Genomic DNA, 12,774 nt, shown 5'->3' on the forward strand with positions numbered 1-12,774 from the left:
GAGCATAAAATTGAAGATGGGGGAGATCTGTGGACCCCGATTTGATTTCCTTGAAGGGAAGGGCAGCATATAAATGCAAATTTTAAATATGTGCTCAAGGACAGAACCTGCCGCTTTCCCACTTTCCCTGCCCCATTTGTGCATCTCAGGTGCCCCAGTTAGGTCGGGCGTAATTCTTTGCAACCCATAAAATAAAATTGGTGCGCATTAAGTCTTTGGTCCCCTGCAGAAAGTGAAGTTGTTTTCAGCATCCTCCAAAGTGAAGTTTTGGCAAGGTGTAAGAGGACAGCCCTTCTGCCTCTCGGTTTAACGCCCGAGGCTTGCCTTGTTCAGTCAATGTCTACCTGCAGGTGTTGCCATATCCATATATCTATATAGTGCATTTGATAAGATGAAGGGGGGTGGGGTGGGAAGAATGAAAGCAGTCAGAGACAAAAGGAGAATGAAGATGAATGTTAGTGTTCCCCTGGGGTTCATGGCTGAAGGAATTAACACAGCTTCGCTCTCTACCCTAGCTGTGTTTGTTTCCATGGCAACAGCTACGTACATGTTTCAGACTATCTACAGTGACACAGTTGCAGAAATAGTAGCTTGCAGGTTTCTGATATCGCATCAGTGGGCAAAGAAGCACATACACTATCTTAAGTAAGTGTGAAAGAATTTTTTCTCTCTCTCCTATATACCAATCTTAAGCTCTAGATTCAAATGTCTTAAGGTTAATTTTGTGCAAGCTCGTCTCAGGGAAACAGCCCCCGGACCCTTGCAATTCCGCTTGGGCCCTGCAAACGGCATGGTCAGAGTTGAAAGTTGCAGGAGGCTGTTGAGAAGTCTGCATTGATTCGGGCAAAAACGATCAAATTGGAGTGAATGTGGCTGAATGCAGACAAGGGTAATAGCTGCGGAATGAGATGTTTAAGAAGCATTGTGGTCACGGCAAGGTTGCAGAGGGTGTTCCTTTCCGCCTCTCGCTCCCCTTTTAACTGTGTAGACAGAGATTGCAAATTTGTTGTAGCACAATAGGGGTTGGCTGCAGAATGTTGAGAGACTTCAGACTTCGTGGTTGATATTGTGGATGTTTCCATCGCAGAGCTGTCTGCAGGTTAGAACGATAGCTGTCTGCCTGATCGCTGGCTTAATTTGGGGAGATTTGGAGCCTCGTCATCCTTGAATGCTTTTGTAATTTGTGAGTCTAGGCATTAGGCAATCCTGATTTTTAAAATTATTTTGCTGCTACTCCCTTCCCCCTCCCCAGGGGAAACTGTTAACTGCTAACTGTGTGTGATTTCAGGCAAGGAAATTCTCAAATTTATATGAATGATAGAGTAAGTTTTAGCTCTGTGGATTTTAACTGTAATGCAGAGTCTGTGAAATTGAGTTGTGTTGCTGTTCCATGTGCATGGATTCTTTGAATGTCAGGATGTGCCGTACAAAACCCATGCAGCTAACTTACTGTTTTGATTTTCCAAGAAGTAGCCATAAATAAGTGGTTGGAGAAGGAACAGGCTGGTCTCTCTCTTGACGGTTCCTTCCCTCCCCTTCGCATGGAATGTAAGGGAACTGTCTCGCACAGAGTCATTAGTCACTATTTGGTCCAACTAGCTCAACACGGTCTGCATTGATTGTTAGTTGATCACTAGTGTCTAAGGCAAGAGTCTTTCCGATGGAACCTGGGACTTTCTGCATACATAGCATATGCTCTGCTATTCAGCCACAGCCCTTCCTTTGCTCTAAGCACTACTGCTAATCCGCTTCTGTTCTCCCTTCCCCTAGACACGCACAGGGCATAATCTACATGGTGCCCCTTGTTAGCCTATGAAAGTTGGCAATCCCAAGCAAATATAGTGAATGTCCAAAACCTCAGGTATATGCCAAATGCAATAGTGGCTGACGTGTGATTATTTTCAGGGGTTCCCCGAATAAATCTGGAATTGCAGGAACTGGCATATAGGAACGCTGAAATTCACTGCAACGTAAATAGGAGCCCTCAACACCCCTGTTAATGATTATCTCTGCTGTGTTAAACCGGATCATTCCAGTCAGAGGCACAATTTCTCCCAGGTCCTCCTGCTGCATTGGGAGGATGCCTCAAACTTTTAATAGGGCGCATCAATTCCTATTGAACTTCTGCTTTGCGCCTAGCAAGTTGCAGGTTTCAGTGTCACTCTAATCTCTATCCCATTCTGGTGTAGGTTGTCTGCTGTACAGTTAGTGCCATTTTATTTGTAAGCCAGCATCAGTGTATGGCCTCCACCATTTATGGTTGGCACCAGCACCCACAAAAATTAAGTCCAAATGGTGTTTGAAGAGCCTTCCAAGCTAGCTCCTAGCTCCAGTAGAGTTCCAGATTTTGCATCCATGCTGTTCTACTGGTATATAAACAGAGAGGGTGAACCATCCAACTCTATAATATCCTTTTTGAGGTGAGGCAACCAGAACTATACACAGTTTTCTAAATGCAGCTGCACCATAGATTCCTATAACAGCATTATGATACTGGCAGTATTTATTATTATTATTATTATTATTATTATTATTATTATTATTATTATTGCCCCAATGTGCAGCCCTTTATACCTGTGTACATGAAATTGCATTTGCCATTTTCCCTCTCATTCACTCGGTCTGGAGAGGTCGTTTCGGAGCTCTTCTAAACTTCTTTAAAATGTTTTTTCTAACCCCCCTTTTTTTAAGCTCTTCTGTTTTGTCAGCTGTTGTGGCTACTTATCAATAGATGAGGATATACAGTCGCAATTGAAATTATTCAACCCCCAATGCAAATTGGGTTTATTATCAAAATTTACAGACTTTCAGTTGTTTGCAATGAGCAAATCAAACAAAAGCAATCAAAATAGTTCAACGCAACGGATGCTTCAAGTGGTTTCCCCAAATTCAGCTGAAATTGCAACTTATACTGGCTTCTTCAGTCTCACTGTTATTTAAACCCCTGAACGGAATCCCTCACAACAGCACAAATACAACAGTTGTTGTCTCAAGCACACCTGATGCAACTAATCAGGGGCATCATTGCTTGCACCAGGTGTGCCTGAGCTGGAACACATGAAATACCTGAACTGGCTAGGGGTTTGCTGAGTGTCAAATTGGGCTGCATGTTAGAAATAATGGCTAAGTCAAGAGAATGGTCCAAGAAGGAAAAAGAAGAGATCATCACCCTTCACAAACAAGGAGCAGGATACAAAAAGATCGCGAAGGCACTGAATGTTCCTAGAGACACTGTTGGAAGCATAGTTCACAAGTTCAAAGTTAAAGAAGGAACAGTGGTTCAGGAAGAGCCCAATGATGACTTTTCCATTTCTGGTTCCAGAACCATGACAGGCAGTGGAGTCACATGGCTCCATTCTGCATCTGATGCCAGATCTGTAGTTGAAGTTGCTGTTGTTGTTTAGTCATTTAGTCGTGTCCGACTCTTCGTGACCCCATGGACCAGAGCATGCCAGGCACTCCTGTCTTCCACTGCCTCCTGCAGTTTGGTCAGACTCATGTTTGTAGCTTCGAGAACACTGTCCAACCATCTCGTCCTCTGTTGTCCCCTTCTCCTTGTGCCCTCAATCTTTCCCAACATCAGGGTCTTTTCCAGGGAGTCTTCTCTTCTCATGAGGTGGCCAAAATACTGGAGCCTCAGCTTCACGATCTGTCCTTCCAGTGAGCGTGGTTGAAGTAGCTCCTAATAATTTTACTGTTGGGACACAGACTATGGGGGGAAAGTTTGATTTCTTAATTCCTCGAAAGGGAACATGTAGGTATAGCACATACAGTTTGCACTGGGCGACCTTCCTGCACCTCTAAGCCTTGCACATGGCCTAAGGCCCTGAAACTTTGCATGCACTTCCGGACTTCAGGCTTGTGCTAAACATTGAACTATTACGCGGGGTTACATTGCATTGACTGCAAGCTCCATGGTTGACTTTTTGCCCTTGGAAATTCAGATCCAGCTTTTCACTTTTGCATCTGTTCAATCTCAGCCAGGAAAGCGCAAAGGAAAAACAGTTCAGCTCCTTGGTTTATTTGAGTAATTGACGCAGCCGTAGCTTGCCTTTTAGTGACTAGCCTAATAGTTTGCCTTACATTAGACTGTAGTCCATTAGTTAAATAGGAATTCTGGGGAAGATGCAGCCTTTTTATAAGGAAACGAGCAAGAGAAAAACATGCCAACACCTGAATCATTTGATTTACCAAGTTGACTATTCTAGTGCAAATCACCACAGATCCAAATATTTACTGTATATGCTCTGACTAGAATCAGAAAAATACTACTGGGATCGTAACATTTATTATTTTTTAAGAAAAAGTATATTCTGAGCCTAGGGCTTGCCGATCAGAAGGTCGCGGTTCGAATTCCCACAACGGGGTGAGCTCCTGTTGTTTGGTCCCTGCTCCTGTCCACCTAGTAGTTTGAAAGCACGTCAAAGTGCAAGTAGATAAATAGGTACCACTCTGGCAGGAAGCTAAAGGGCGTTTCCATGCGCTGCTCTGGTTTCGCCAGAAGTGGCTTAGTCATGCTGGCCACATGACCCGGAAGCTGTCTGCAGACAAACACTGGCTCCCTCGGCCAATAGAGCGAGATGAGTGTGCAACCCCAGAGTCGTCTGTGACTGGACCTAACGGTCAGGGGTACCTTTACCTTTATGGTAAGTCTATTTCACATAACTTTCCAAAGGCCTTAAAAACACAAGGCAGGCAGGCACTGTGAAGGGTTGGCTGGAGCCTCCATACCTAGGCAAGGTAGAACTGTTGTCTCAGCAATGTGCTGAGGCCTTCTGAAGGCAGGCCAGTACAGTCCTGCTGTTGGCTTAGCACCCTCTGTTGGCTTAGCACCCTCTGCTGTTGTCTTAGCACCCTTCCTTAAACGGCTGTGGATTCACCCATTGGTTCCTGTGGTGTGGAAACAATAGGGGCTGCACCAGGAGTCTGACGAGTCCAGCAAAGCACCTTATTCTAGCATGGAAGATCTGGCAGTGGAGGAAGACAGTGGTTCCTGAAGAGGCGCCTCCTGCCATCCATGGCCGTTTCTAAGCTTGAGGCCAGTTGAGGGCAGAGAACATCACATCCATTCCTCTCACACTGGCATCTGTCCACTACAGGGACTTGCTGGGAACCCATATGGAGTGAAAACCTAGACTACATGGATCAGAAGTGCTGAAACAAGAGCTCCTGATTAGCACAATCCCATCTGAACACCCCATCTCAATTTTTGGTGGAAAATTGCCACCTTTTGTTATCTAAACCACAGTGAACAGAGCCATTCTTCATCTTCTGCTTATTATAACCTACTTACAAAATGGAATTTCCATCAGCCCCAGCCAGCATGGCCAAGAGTCAGGGATAATGGGACTTTTAGTCCAAAATGTTTGGAAGGCCACAGGTTCCCTAGCTTGTAGGCTCTAAGAGAGGCACATCGCTCTCCAGTGGAGCATACACTGTCGGTAGAAGATATGCATGTCTTTCATTTAAGCTTGTCTTCCGTTAGTGATCTTTCCATTGAGAACGGCCCCTTCCCAACCCACTATGGAACACGGTGTTTGAAAACCACATCCTTAAGTCGAACGGATCAGTAACAGTTTGCTCCACAGTCGCTTGTAAAGTTTGCTTATATCAGCCACTTGGGGATGTTTCAGTCCTTGTCCTTTGATGCAGCGCCTTGGCTGTGAGTAACTTCTGCAGTGTTGCACCATAGTAAGTGGGGTGATGTGTCAGGGGTGTTTGAGCAAAGAGAATGATGCACCAATGCAAGGGTGCGATTTAAATGATCAGGATCCCATGTTACGGTTTTAAAACGAATATTCAGAATTTCAAATTGTAGAAGGGTTCTTGTCATGAATAATCCTGCATTTTAAAATGTGCAAACATGTGAAAGAGTTTAATGGGAATGGGCTGTTCATGCAGCACTTATCAGTGATCCCGTGAGCCGAGGTTCAGTTTCTAGATAGCTGCTGTGCACTGGATGATCTATGAGGAAGCTGCATGGATGACCAATTCTGGCAATAACTGTTCATATGCAGGATGCAGATACAGAACGTTCTGCTGCTATTGGCCCAAAGCTGGTGGAGTCCCGGTTGTTTGACCTCAGCAGGGCTGACACAAAATTGTGTTATTGTATTGCATCTCAGCTATTGAAGCTCACTCCATTTTAATCTTTGTTCAAAGAATGGGCCAGAGTTCATTGGTTAATGTAGAAGTCACCTGTTTCAGTAGCCAGCATTTTCATTTTAAAGGTTCAGGTTTAGGGTTGTCATGTGTCCTCTTTTTCCAGGACATGTCCTCTTTTTGAGGGGTAAAATTTCTGTCGGGTGAATTTTTTACATTTGCCAAAATGTCTCTGGCTATACTTTCTGGATGGGACATAGACATAACTGGTGGTTGAAGACCTGCTTCCTTTTTTCCCCTGCCACCCTCAGCAATATATTGCAGCTCCTATACCCTACATATAGTAGGGGTATTTAAAATCAGAGTCATCAAAGCATCCTCTTTTTTGCTCTTCAAAACATGGCAACCCTAAATAGCTGTGGAGAATTATCTCTGCCAAAGATCTTGGAGAGCTGTTTCTGGTCAAGGGAGACATACTGGATGAGACAACTGATATTCATTGGGGATGCCTACTCTTTTAAGTTACCCAAAATGCAACACCCTGGTCCATAGATTTATGAAATGTACTGGTTTCACAGACGTATATTCTAGGAAGATAACCTAAAATGGTGCGCAGTCTCCATAGATGACAGATGAGTTTGGCTTTCATTCACTACTGCCCAGTTGGCTGCCCATCCACTACTGAAGTATATCTGTATATCTGTATATATGAGTGGTACCAACGCCACTACCAAAACAACAGCAAAGAATGTGGCAGCCACAGCCATGATCACGCCAAGCAGGACTAGGCTCTGTCCTGGTTTGGAGAATGTTGGGGGATTGTCAGCACTGTGCTGAAAGGCCCTTTGAGCTCGAACTGGTCTTTCAATGGAAGGCTGAATGGAAGGAGGCCTCTGCCCTATCCAAACCCCCTCCAGCCCAGCAGATCTCAGGCTTAATTTAGGGCTGAGCTGAAAAGGGAGGCTGCATTCACACTATACATTTAAAGCACAATAGTACCGCTTTAAACAGTCATGGCTTCCCCCTAAAAATTATGGGAGCTGTAGTTTGTTAAGGGTTCTAAGAGTTATTAGGAAACTTCAATTCTCCTCACAGAGCTGCAGTTTTGAGAGTGGTTTAACAATCAATCACTCTTCTCAGGGAATTCTGCCAATTGGAGCTCTGTGGAGGTAATGAGGACCTCCTAGCAACTCTTAGCGCCGTTAATCAACTACAGCTCCCAGAATTCTCTGGGGGAAGCCATGACTGTTTAAAGTGGTACCATTGTGCTTTAAAGTGCTGGTTGTTGTTGTTGTTGTTGTTTAGTCGTGTCCTACTCTTCGTGACCCCATGGACCAGAGCACACCAGGCACTTCTGTCTTCCACTGCCTCCCGCAGTTTGGTCAAACTCATGCTGGTAGCTTCAAGAACACTATCCAACCATCTCGTCCTCTGTCGTCCCCTTCTCCTTGTGCCCTCCATCTTTCCCAACATCAAGGTCTTTTCCAGGGAGTCTTCTCTTCTCATGAGGTGGCCAAAGTATTGGAGCCTCAGCTTCAGGATCTGTCCTTCCATTGGGCACTCAGGGCTGATTTTCTTCAGAATGGAGAGGTCTGATCTTCTTGCAGTCCATGGGACTCTCAAGAGTCTCCTCCAGCAAAAATGCATCAATTCTTCGGCGATCAGCCTTCTTTATGGTCCAGCTGTATCTATTTAAAGTGCTGGTATAGTATAGCGCTTTAAATATATGGTGAGAATGTGGCCTTTTTCTTTCTCCTTCCCATGTTTAAATACACATCCCCATTTCGACAATATTTCAGGGGGACATGAAGGAGGAGAAAGCATTCAGAGAGAGGAGGAGGATGCCCTCTGACAGGAATGCAGGTACGTCACCACAGCATTCCCTGGTACTTGGCATTCCAAGAGCTGTCTTCCAGACAGTGGCCTCTTTTCAATGCTGATTAGCTGCTGTTTTGTTTGAAATTATCTCTCTCTCTTTTTTGCAGAGGAATCAGAGATTTTGCACAGAATGTTCACTTCAGAACATCCAGTCTAAATACATCTAACAACATTTGATAGCAGTAGCAGTGGTATCTAATTAATATCAACAGCGGCCATAGAAACAATTCCCTGAAAGCCACCAGCAGGAATGCTAAAGATGTATTCACAGTGATATCTCCAGTGATAATTTGGTAGCAGTGGCTCATTTCATCAATCCCTTTAATGAGGAGGTTCATTCCCCCCCCCCGGTGCCTGAGAAACAAACAGGCACAAGCCAGAACCACGTTGGTGTACCTAACCCAAGAACCATCATGTAGACCTCATTCTCGCCCGCTTAATCCCATTTCTTTTCTGAGATTTTAGCTCAAAGCACCTCCACAAATGATAGCAGTAATACATGCTGATGTGCAAAGTGGTTTTGCTGTGCCTTAAAAAAAAAATCTATCATTTATTTTTTTAGCCAGCAGTAAACTTGATAGAGCACCTTTTAACTGGAATTCTTGTTTTGCTGTGTACACTTCTTTTCCTCTTCCCCGATAAAAGGGTAAAGTGCAACCCAGGTTTCAGAGAGGGATGGATGCCTGATTAATCTGTCTGCCAGGTGCATATGGAAATAAATTAGCAAATGTTACATCTGGGATTGAACTACTGCAGAGATGATAAATTATTGCCATCTTCCATGGCTGTATTACTGAGGCATCAGTGAGTTCTCTAGTTCTCACTGAAAGGCTGATCACATAAAATCACCATGGTTCTGGAATTAAGGCAGCATTTTCGGTGGTGTAAGCAATTCTTAAAGGCTCCGAGGCCCATTTTTATTAGACTTACGATGGGCTACTGTCTGTGTGCGCATGTGCATGCACAGAAGCAAATATTTATAAACAGCCCTTCAAACTTTCTTCCTCTACAGAAGAATCTTAAACCTAGAATTTTAGCATTAACCTTGCAGTGTTTGATGTCATTTGGGGGATAGACTTGCCTGCTGCCATTAAACTCAGACCATGATTGGAGTTTCGACCCAAGGATTCTCGTGTAAGCGTGGAAGGGAAATGATGGCATGCGATCATCTTCTCTGGCATACATCTCTGCAGTGAAACGGGAAACCATTCAGTGGCTGTAAAGGTATCAGCCTGGAGAAATTGCCCACAAGCTATATTGAAGAAGTGGCATCAAGGAGAAAGCCAAGCCCCCTGTGTGGCCTCATGCAAGCCTCCCAGGGGTTGCTCATGCTCGATGGAGGGATATTGCAAGCATTCAAGTAGGGGCAACCACAAGGCAATTTGGACTGTACCCTTGTATTCACGTGTCCAATAGGAACATAGGAAGCTGCTCTATACCCAGGCAAACCATTGGCCCATCTGCCTTAGTATTCAGACACTCCAAGTGTGCCTGTTTTCCAGGGACGGTCCCGATTTTACAGAAGCCGATCCAGTTTCTGACTGGATCCCAGAATGTCCTGCTTTTCCTTAGGGCTTTCCTATTTTCATTGGAGAAATTTGGGAGGGTGTGGAGTTATGTGACCCCTGAGCCAGGGAGATAAGTAACTATACAACCTTTAGAAGACATCTGTACAGGGAAGTTTTTACATGTTTAATTGTGCTTTTATACAGTCCTGTTTTTCTAGAAAAAGAGGTGCCGGAACTCACCATGAACGTCTCCCTTGTTCTCTTATAATGGCAATGGCGCCCACTTGAGAGGTGCCAGGACTCATTTCCAGTGAGTTCTGGCTGAAAAAAGGCCCTGTTTTTATATATGTTGGAAGCTGCCCAGGGTGGCTGGGGCAACCCAGTCAGATGGGCGGGGTGTTGTTGTTGTTGTTACTATTGTTATTGAATAGGACGTCCCTATTTTCATTGGAGAAATGTTGGAGGGTATGCCGACACTGACTGACAACAGCTTGCCAGAGTTTCAGATGAGGGACACTCCCAGCCCTAGTGTCAGGCTTCAGGAAATCCTATCCCTCCTGTGGGGGGGGGCAGCCAAGAAGCAAATAACAAAAAGAGTTCTTACCAAGCCCTTTATTCAGTATTCACAGAGAGAGGTTTTGAAAAGTGCCCCTCCATTCCAGTAATGGTGTTACTCCGAGTTAAGTCCCACCCCCTCTGTCTCTCCTATTCTACATCATCTCTGCGCTGGCTGATCTGTGCTTTCTGCCTCTGAGCTTTCTGTTCTACTACTCTCAATGCACGCCAGGTCCTTGGGGGGGGGGGTCTGGCATGCTTTCAAAAGACATTGAGTCTGTCTGCTGTCTCTCCCTTAGTGCTTCTTCTTCTTCCTGCTGCTGCTGTTATCCCAATATTTCCCAGCTTCTCCCCCCCCCCCGCAGCCTCTGAACTATGACCTTCTGCAAACCACTGTTTTAAATCTATACTGTCCTCTTCTTCTTGGGAAGGTTTGGGGGGGTGGTCCCCACCATTCCTCCTCGGTCCAGTCCCTGACACCCACTTGGAGATGCCAGGGCATAAACCTGGGACTTTTTCCATGCAAAGCTGATGGTCTACTGCTGAGTGATGTCCCTTCCCCCCAAATGGATACCATCTGCCCTGTAGGAAGGAAAAGAGGGTGTTGGAGGGAGACAAAGACTACATCAAGGCCTGCTGCAGCCTGACTTACCTCTCCCTGCCACAGAGCCAAATGATACCATCTGTTCTGTTGGATGGAACATCTGAAGCCGGCTCCTGCGTTTGTGGGGCTGCTGGTTTCATTTTGCAACCACGTGGCTCTCGGTGTATCTGTTGTGCTTTATAGATGATGTTACCCACCTAGAGGACCTCGTCAAAAACCAAGTTAGTGCTTCCCCAGCTTTGGAAAAGAGGTGGGTGGGCTCTAGGACCCTGCCAGAGCCTTGTACGTCCTTCCCAAACCCCCAACACCTCACTTACCTGGCTTTGGGAAGGCAGCACAAGGGCTGGGTGGGTGTGTCAAATTTCGGGCTTGCTCCCCACCCCACACATGCAGCCCACGGGTTCCATCTTGAAGTTCTCTTGTGGCCTACTTTGTATAAAAAGTTGGGTAGCCCTGTTCTACATATCTTGTTGCTGTTGGTCTGTGACTCTTTAAGTTTTTCATACAAATAAATCAAGTCAAGCAACAAGTGTGGGTCTTTTACACTTGAGCCCTAAGTCTCATTTAATTTGATGGAGCTCTGGGTAAGTGGTTATAGGAGTGAAGCCTTAGTCCTGCCAAGTGAGCCAAAGGCATGACAATGCCATTGAATGAACAGTCCTTTGCTGTTTGGCTTGCTTGACGAGTTATAAACAGTGTGTACATGTCTGTTTCCAAATGCACAAAGAGAACAAATTAAAGGAATCACATTGTGAATGGAAGTTTCTGGTCACAGCTAATAAAAACCATTCAATAATAACTCCCTCAGTATCAGCATTTAAGTGCGCATTTAAGTTGTGCTCTGGAAGCAAAATAAACTAGCCAAGAGAAAACATTCTAATAATTTATGTGCATTTATATGTACAAAGTTATGGCCCTGCTGCAGTTTTCTTTAGCAAATGGCTTGGAATATGCAAATTGCATTTATGAGTTTTCTTCTTTTGAGTCCCTTTCTGTAGGGACGATAGGAGAGGCTAAATCAAGCTGAACTAAAATCAAAACTGAAATTTGATGCCATGTTTAGTAAGTGTGAAAGCCAATTTAACAGATTGTTCAGTGTCTGATAACAAATGAGACTCAATTTTTTGGTTCTTTTCAAAATATTTGTAGCATGTTTTATTTTGGTTTGGTTTCTTAAACTAATTTACTGTGGATACTTGTGCAATCTGTCTAGAACTACATTCAACAATATAAATGGTACAGCTTCCATCTCTATACAGAAATGGTTCAAGGTGATTCATGATAAATAGTTAACCTTAGTTGCAGGGATACAAAGCAAATTTCTTATGGAAATTATAACAAGATGAACACATAGGACTCCTTTTGTTTTTTTCAATTCCTATTTATACAGATCATCCTCTTGAGAATGGAAAATGTGAGTGCCTCTCCTTATCCCCTGGTTTGGTATATTGAAACTCTAGTGCTAATGCTTCTTTTCTGTCAGTAGGTGTCACTATTGTACTGTTTGTGCAGAAAACAGCACTACTGTATAGCAGGATCAAATAACAAAAGAAAGAGCAGGTCGCATCTGCATACAGACTCTGTGGGAGGGAGGCAAAAGTCACTCATATTCCGGATGTGAGGTCACAGTTCTTTTGTACAAATAAAGGACCCATGAGTGAATGCCAAAGGCAAACAATCACATGATAAAATATTAACTGAAAAAAGGAGTACTCAAAAGTGTGATAGGCGTTTTCAACCACATAGGTTGAAAGAGATTGGCCCTTTAATATAGAATCACCAAAGTCAAGAGGAGCACTTGGCCCTTATTGCTTCTGCAACTTGCTAGTCAGAGTAGGCGAAAAGATACTGAAGTTGGAAGGTATCTCAAATTTCATCTAGTCCAACTCCTAGCCACCACTACAGCACACCTGATAGGTGGCTATCCAACCTCTGCTTGAAAACTTCCACCAAAGGAGTGTCCATCATTTTCTGATGCAAGATTTTGAACAGCTGCTGTGGATAAGTAATGGCCATTGTGGATATTTGAAAAAGTGGTCAACACAGCGCAAGAAGGATGTGATTGTAGTGCACAAACTTGCACAAGTTCCAGTTCTTCAAGTCCAGTGAGATAAAGTAGATTCTGCA

General features: G+C 44.3%; 1 protein-coding gene across 1 annotated transcript in view; it reads left to right on the plus strand.

Annotated features, from left to right (window-relative positions):
• Nucleotides 1–622: 622 nt before the first annotated feature.
• FOXN3 (forkhead box N3) overlaps nt 623–12,774 on the plus strand; it is a 195,214-nt gene continuing 183,062 nt past the window's right edge. The window contains exon 1 of the mRNA XM_081862924.1: nt 623–645. The gene's annotated coding sequence lies outside the window, so the exon portion shown is untranslated. The remainder of the gene's footprint in view (nt 646–12,774) is intronic.

Source organism: Podarcis erhardii (assembly GCF_964252035.2).
Source record: "Podarcis erhardii genome assembly, chromosome: 1".
NCBI lineage: Eukaryota > Metazoa > Chordata > Lepidosauria > Squamata > Lacertidae > Podarcis > Podarcis erhardii.